Source organism: Sceloporus occidentalis, unplaced genomic scaffold (genome assembly GCF_023333645.1).
Source record: "Sceloporus occidentalis isolate IW3139 unplaced genomic scaffold, rSceOcc1.0.p SCAF_324, whole genome shotgun sequence".
Taxonomy (NCBI): domain Eukaryota; kingdom Metazoa; phylum Chordata; class Lepidosauria; order Squamata; family Phrynosomatidae; genus Sceloporus; species Sceloporus occidentalis.
Window position 1 is genome coordinate 544,683 of NW_028317304.1, and position 7,267 is coordinate 551,949.

Genomic DNA, 7,267 nt, shown 5'->3' on the forward strand with positions numbered 1-7,267 from the left:
CCCGAAATAGCACATGGGGGAAGAATTACCAGATTTGGAAAAAAATGGTTTTAAAATAGCAAAACGCTACTTGTACTTATTGCCCCATAACGTGCAGAAAAAAACAAAACATAACAACATTGGGTATTTCTAAACTCAGGACAAATAGTAGAATCTATTTAGCAGGTTTTTTCATTAGCTTTTTTGGATGAGTAAAATATTTTTCAGGTAAAAGTCAGAAAATGTTTTTTAAATTTTTCATCATATTTATTTTTTTTTTAATGGGAAATTAGATAATATGATCAAAATATGTGTAGGTGCCCTAAATGAGTGAGGAGAAAATTACATCTAAACATGAGCACCGCAAAAGTGTTTAAAGAGCCCTGGTCCCAAAGGGTACAAAATTGTAATGTGCAAGAAGCCTTTTCATCAATTTTCGCTGTCCCACAGAGGAGCGTTAAGTTTGCAAGTGAAAAAACAAGAAAACCGAGTGTAATGCAACCCAACACGAAGCTCCAGTGGCGCAATCGGTTAACACGCAGTACTTATAAGGCAGTATTTGTTGAGCAATGCCAAGGTTGTGGGTTCAAGCCTCACCTGGAGCACTTCCCTTTAAGCTTTCAAGTTTTATTTGAAAGATTTTTTAAGGGATAATGTGCAGGAATATATTTTCTCCAATATTTTCATTAGTAGATGTTAAAACGACTTAACGAAGCACTGACCGCGGTTAAGAACTGCTTGGAGAGTTCATGGTTTCAAACCAACAGACAGCGATTCCCTGGTGGTCTAGTGGGTAGGATTCAGTGTTCTCACCGCCGTGGCCTGGGTTTGATTCCCGGTCAGGGAACGTTTTTAATAAAGTACAGCAAAGATGAGGAGAAATGTTTACATGGAAAGGAGCAGAGAAGTTGGTCCGAATGGCCCCGCAAGCTTTTATAACAATTTGAAAAGGCTGCGCATCTGGTTTCAAATTTTAACCCTGAGAGATTAATATTGGAACAAGGTATTTTACAATCTTCAAGGAGTCTCTCTCATTTGGCATGGTGCCAAAAGTTTGGCAAAAAGCATAAATGGTGCTAATCTTTAAAACGAGACCAAAATCCCCGCCACTGGATGAAAGACTTAGTGAGCCTCAACATCTGTGGTGTGGAAGTTATTTGAAAGATTTTTAAGGGATAATGTGCAAGGATATATTGTCTCCCACCTTATCAGTAGTAGACGTTAACACGGCTCAATGAAGGACTGATCGGGTTTAAGAACTGCTGGGAGAGCTCATAGCTTCAGAGCACCTGCCAGCGATTCCCTGGTGGTCTAGTGGCTAGGATTCGGTGCTCTCACCACCGCGGCCTGGGTTCGATTCCCAGTCAGGGAAGATTTTTAACAAAGTACAGCAAAGATGAGGAGAAATGTTTACATAAAGAGGAGTAGAGAAGTTGGTCCAAATGGCCCCGCAAGCTTTTATAACAATTTGAGATGGCTGCACATCTGGTTCCAGGCTTGGGAAAGAAAGTTGAAAAGAGCATCACAAGAGTGGTGTTTGCACTGTTGTCAGAGTGCAAGTTATGACACCGTGACAGGAAGCTCAGTCTGGGAGAAAACAGGAGTCCTTCAGTCCAGTCCCCCAAATTGCAGATTGATATTTTAGTGCACGTCAGGGTCCGTTTTGCCTGGACTCCAAATGTATTTGCTGCATGCGTTCTTTGGTTATTGGACTTTGAAAATGAGACCTGTGCCTCCTTGACGTGCTCACCTTGAAGCGTCTATTGGAAACCAGGAAGTCTTAGTATGCAAATATCTTTCATTTGGTCTCCATTTGGTCTAGCCGAATTTGGGGCTCTACATGGCCCGGAAACGCTCCATATGCCTGACTGAGACCTAGCCGCGGTCTCAATGCCCGCCGACAATTGGAACTGCGTCACTACGGACATCAGTTGTCCCACCACGTCGCTCTTTTGGTGTTACACTCAGTGATGGTTACAGAGAGGGAGCTAATTTGGGAACCCTGGTTTTAGGTAAGGCCAGGGTTTACCCAGCTACGGCTATGGAACTCAGTCTCGGCTACCGCGTGGCCTATTCCCCGGGATGTTTTCAGACGCTGTTGCTCAGGGTCCCGAGGTCAGATCAAATAATTTTTTGGAAAATAACATCCTCGGACCCTGAGCTCTCTATTCGTACCCCGAGATTGATGCCACTCCCTCGGGATCCCTCCAAAAATAGTGGTCGGGTGGGCATTGCTGGCCATAGAACTCTACGGGCTGTCTGGTAGTTGATGGGATTATACTCCTGATCCTGAAGGAGAGGTGAGGTGAGACAGGTTGATATCATTACTCACAAACACACCCCAAGGCTCAGGACTGCCAAAAAAGGGGAGGTTATCTACTACTCACATGGGTAATTTCAATTCACTTTATAATTTATTATAATAGTGAAGATTCAAATTGTTACCATGCAAGATCATGCAACCTCAGTCAGGGGCGTACCTAGAGTATTTGGCACCTGGGGCGGATCCTGTATGTGGCACCCCCCACACACACTTTAAAACTGCATAGCTTCTACCGTTATATACCGGCGCAGACACTGAAGGTGGTACAGCATAACACTTATCACTATATACTGAGGCAGAAATTGACGGTGGTACAGCATAACACCTACCACTATATACTGAGGCAGACAATGACGGTGGTACAGCATAACACCTATCACTATACATTGAGCCAGACATTGACAATAGTGCAGCATAACTCCTATCACTATATACTAAGCCAAACATTGATGTGGTGTAGGCCTACCACTTCATTAGTAGTAGGGATGCACCAAAACGAATTCTGGACTGAAACCGAAAATGCAGCATTTACCTGGCCGAAACCGAATATGACCCCCCCACACCATAAAAAAAAATCTAACACTTTTATTTAAAGTAAGTAACACACCAAAATACAATTAAATAACAATATTAACATATATATATATATATTAATCACATATATAATGTGATTGCTGTTAACAATCATATATATATATATATATATATATATATATATGATTGTTAACAGCAATCACATTCCTATCATGCCCAGGCATACCCAGATTCCAGGATGTACTCGCAGACTTGACATGATAGGAGTATGATTGCCCTATCTACCCCTTCTCACTCCCTTCTGCCCTATCTACCCCTTCTCACTCCCTTCTCCCTATCTACCCCCTATCCCCCGTCTCACTCCCTTCTCCCTATCTACCCCCTACTAACTATCTACCCTCTCCCTCTTTGAAGTTCACTTACCTTTCAGGAGTCCTGCGGTGGGGGTGCAAGGCCTCTGTCTCCCAGCTCTGCCACTGTATGGAACAGTATAGAGTGATGGGAGTTATGATGTACTTTAGAGCATGATTATGTAATGAAAAAGGGAGATCCTTGAACCAGCTTAAAATCACTCAAGGGAGCCGGAGGTCTGTTAAAGACCTCCGATACCGCTCCCTTGCGAGCCTGCTCCTCCAGCGGCAGACATTACTGTCCATCTCTGGAGGGGTGCCGGGTGCCGGCAAGTTGGCACCCCCCTGATGAGCGGCACCCGGTGCGGACCGCCCCCCCCCGCTAGGTACGCCCCTGACCTTAGTGAAGCCTGGTGTCACGAGTGAGGGCTATGGGCCGAGACGGTGGGAAGAGTGTAGGAGTGCAAGGGTTAATAATGCCAGACCTCTGGTTACCTGTTGTTTTTCTCAGAAACCAACAAATGAACCCCCTTAAAATCCTTCCTACACTATAACCCCAATACTACAACCACCACCACCAAGACTTTATATCTGGTTGTCTAAGGTTACCCCACACAAAACAGAATTACAGTTTAAAAGTAACTTAATATTTAGATACATGCAATTAACTCTTCTGTGGCGTGTTCTACCTGAGCCTTCTTCAGAGCAGTGAAGATTTAAACTGAAAAAAGGGTTTCACGGTGCTATGTATATAGAAATACGGAAACAAATGACATACAAAAACAAAGGTTGGCAAAACAGTCCATGAAATAAAATAAGAGAAAACACAAGAAACTCTTACATACAGTATATCTACTGATATATAACAAGTCCTTGTTGGGGATTCAGATGGTGAAGTTCTCCATCATCCAAAAACTATATTATATAGATAGATAGCTAGAGGCCATACCCCTTGGGTGTAACTTGGTAGACTCAGAGCTTTTGGCCTACTCATACCAGGGACCCCAGTGAAGAGTTGCTATGAAAATTCATACGGCTTTCTAAAACATGCAATTTACAATCTACCTCCATAATTTTACCATAATCACATTCCTCATGCATAGGCGGATATCTGGACACCAAAGATGATCGGTGTAACTGCTTGCAAAGTAGCCCTTCTTGTATCTCATAAATGGAACAACTCTCCTGGGGCATGTTTGGTATCTACCTGGACCTTCTTACCATACGAAATCTAAGAAGACACATTCTCCATAGCCGATGTTATGTTGCTGTCCCCTTGATAACCAACCTCAGAGTAGACATCTTTTGACACCCTCATCTGCTCGTTGAATTTATGGCCCAGGCCTGGTGTTCAGACTTTGTTAAGGACTGGTAAAACAATATCCTGTAGGACCATGGATCAAACACTACAAAATATACACACACCGAGCATAACTCCTTGCTTGCCAGAGGCCTGGTTGGCCGTGTCAACCCTTAACTTGATTGGCCACTCCTACTGACCACTCGTACTAAAATCTGTTGTGATTTTTATTGTTCTTTATTATTCTTACTGAGGTTGTATCATGTCTCTCCTTGGGTTAGTCACTACTCTTTAGGGGCTCTCACAGTATTCTCAACAGATAACGACAGTCAATTAATTTGTAAAAAATCAACCTTGGAACATCTTATATATACTGATCAAAAACATCACACCCTTCACTTCTTTGAAGTGAATAAGATTCTGTTTGGTGTTTTTGGCTATGTCAGCTTTCTGTGGTTCCGATGGCAGTTCCATCCAGTCGATGTCCATGAAATAATATAAGGCAAGAACCGCATTGAGATGACATCTGGACATTTTGAGTTCAAAGCAATATTGTTAACTATAAAACTCATCATGGTAATGCCTGGTAATCATTTTTTCTTATACAGTTCTTATCATTTATTATTATTATTATTTTATTTATATAGCTCCAACAATTTAGATATATAGACTAAATCAAACTCATGAAGGGAAATATCAAAGACTTTAGAGACGCTTCTTGATTTGTTGGATGTCTTTTGTCTGGGCGACTCGGTATTGTCAGTGATAATATCTATTACCTATTTATTATGTACTCCTTTGTAAATAGCTCAGATTTCCTTAAATATAAGTAAGATGTGTGGCTTTTATTATTTCTATAAAGCTGTATATGATTAGCCAAATATAGTATAGAAACTATAAATGTTTTATGCATATGTTGCATTCATCTCTGTGATAGCAACATTTGGTGACATTTAGCCACGGTGTCTCCTTAGGATGAGTTACCTATTCCGTATGTTTTCGGCCCAAATAGGATATTTATGACCGAGAACCAACAGCATTGATTTACCAAGAGCCTCTTTCAAATTAGACAAGGGTTTAGACATTTTTTCTATACTAAAAATAACGTTTCTAATGCTGAATGTACTTACAAAATTGGTAAATTCAGCAGAATAGCCCTTAAACCATTTGAAACTATGGCAACCTCATCCAAAGACTTTTATATTGTGGTAATTGATAAAAATCCATGCTAAGTGGTTTAGGTCTTCTATATTTGTCCTTATGAATACTACCACTACTACTACTAATAGTAATAATAATTAAAAATACCATATTTGCTCGATTATAAGACAATCCCCCAATTTGGAATATTAATTTAGAAAAAAGCCTGAATATAAGACTAGCCTATAGGGAAAAAGTTTTACTAGTAAATACTAATTCACAGGTAAACTATTTTTTCATATTTAATAAAAACTATGATTGAGAAAAATGAATTTTTTGTTTTGATTTCCTTTTATTTGCTAACCTGTCCCCCAGTTATGCCTTATACCCCCTTCATGCCACTCTGCCTTCCAGAAATGCCTCCCCCCTATATGCCACTTTGCCGCCAGATATGCCTTATACCCCCCTATTTGCCACTCTCCCACCCTGATATTCCATTTAACCCCCTATTTGAAAAAAAAACCTCATCTTATAATCGAGAAAATAAGGTACTTCACTAGGTATTCCAGAATTATACATTCCAGTCTTTAATGAAATGAGAAAAAAAACCCTCTATCTCTGCAGGTAATCTTTGGGAGAAACCAGACCACAGTCACCGAGTTCATTCTCCTGGGATTTCGAGGTCTTCAAAGCTTCAAGATACCCGTCTTTCTTTTACTTCTGATTTTCCATCTTGTAACGCTATCTGGAAACCTTCTTATTATATGGTTGGTTGTATCCAACAAGGCTTTACGTTCTCCGATGTACTTTTTCCTTACACACCTGTCCCTATGTGACACATTTCTGACAATAAATATTATTCCTGAAGCCCTGTGGCTTATATGGCATGGCGGAGGGACTATGTCCTTTTCGAGGTGCATTGTTCAGTTTTATTTTTTTGCTAGCATTGACACTTCAGAGTGTTTAATTTTGTCTGTAATGGCTTATGACCGGTATCTGGCCATCTGTTATCCTCTGCACTATAATTATCTGATGAGCCCTGTGCTTTGCAGTAAGTTGGTTTCCATATCTTGGTTATTAAGTTTTTTTGCGGTGCTGACTGACACAGTCTCAATAACTCAACTTCACTTTTGTGGACCAAATACTATTGACCATTTTCTTTGTGATTTTGCACCCATACTAGAGCTTTCTTGTTCAGATACTACTTTTATTGAAATAGAAGTTCTCATATTGTCTATACTGGTGACTGTTGTGCCGTTGCTCGTTATTGTCGTTTTCCTATGCATATATTGTCCTGGCCGTACTAAGGATTTCTTCCAAAAGTGGAAGACGGAAAACCTTCTCCACCTGCAGCTCTCACCTGACTGTAGTCTCCATATTTTATGGGACCCTGATTGGGATTTATATCCTTCCAGCCAAAGGAAAATCATTGAATGTCAGCAAAGTCTTATCCTTGCTGTATACAGTGTTGACTCCAATGATGAACCCGATCATCTACAGCCTGAGAAATAATGACATCAAGGAAGCCATGAAAAAGTGTATCTGCATGTTAAAAATAGTAAATAAATAACATGTCTTCTATTATATTATATAGTGTTCAATGTAGAAATGGAAACAAACACATACATTTCACCAGATTAT

General features: G+C 40.5%; 1 non-coding gene across 1 annotated transcript; it reads left to right on the top strand.

The window, feature by feature from the left end:
- Positions 1 to 1,279: 1,279 nt before the first annotated feature.
- On the top strand, positions 1,280 to 1,351 carry TRNAE-CUC (transfer RNA glutamic acid (anticodon CUC)). Its single transcript has one exon. It is a non-coding gene; the product is annotated as a tRNA-Glu (tRNA).
- The last annotated feature ends 5,916 nt before the right edge of the window (positions 1,352 to 7,267 follow it).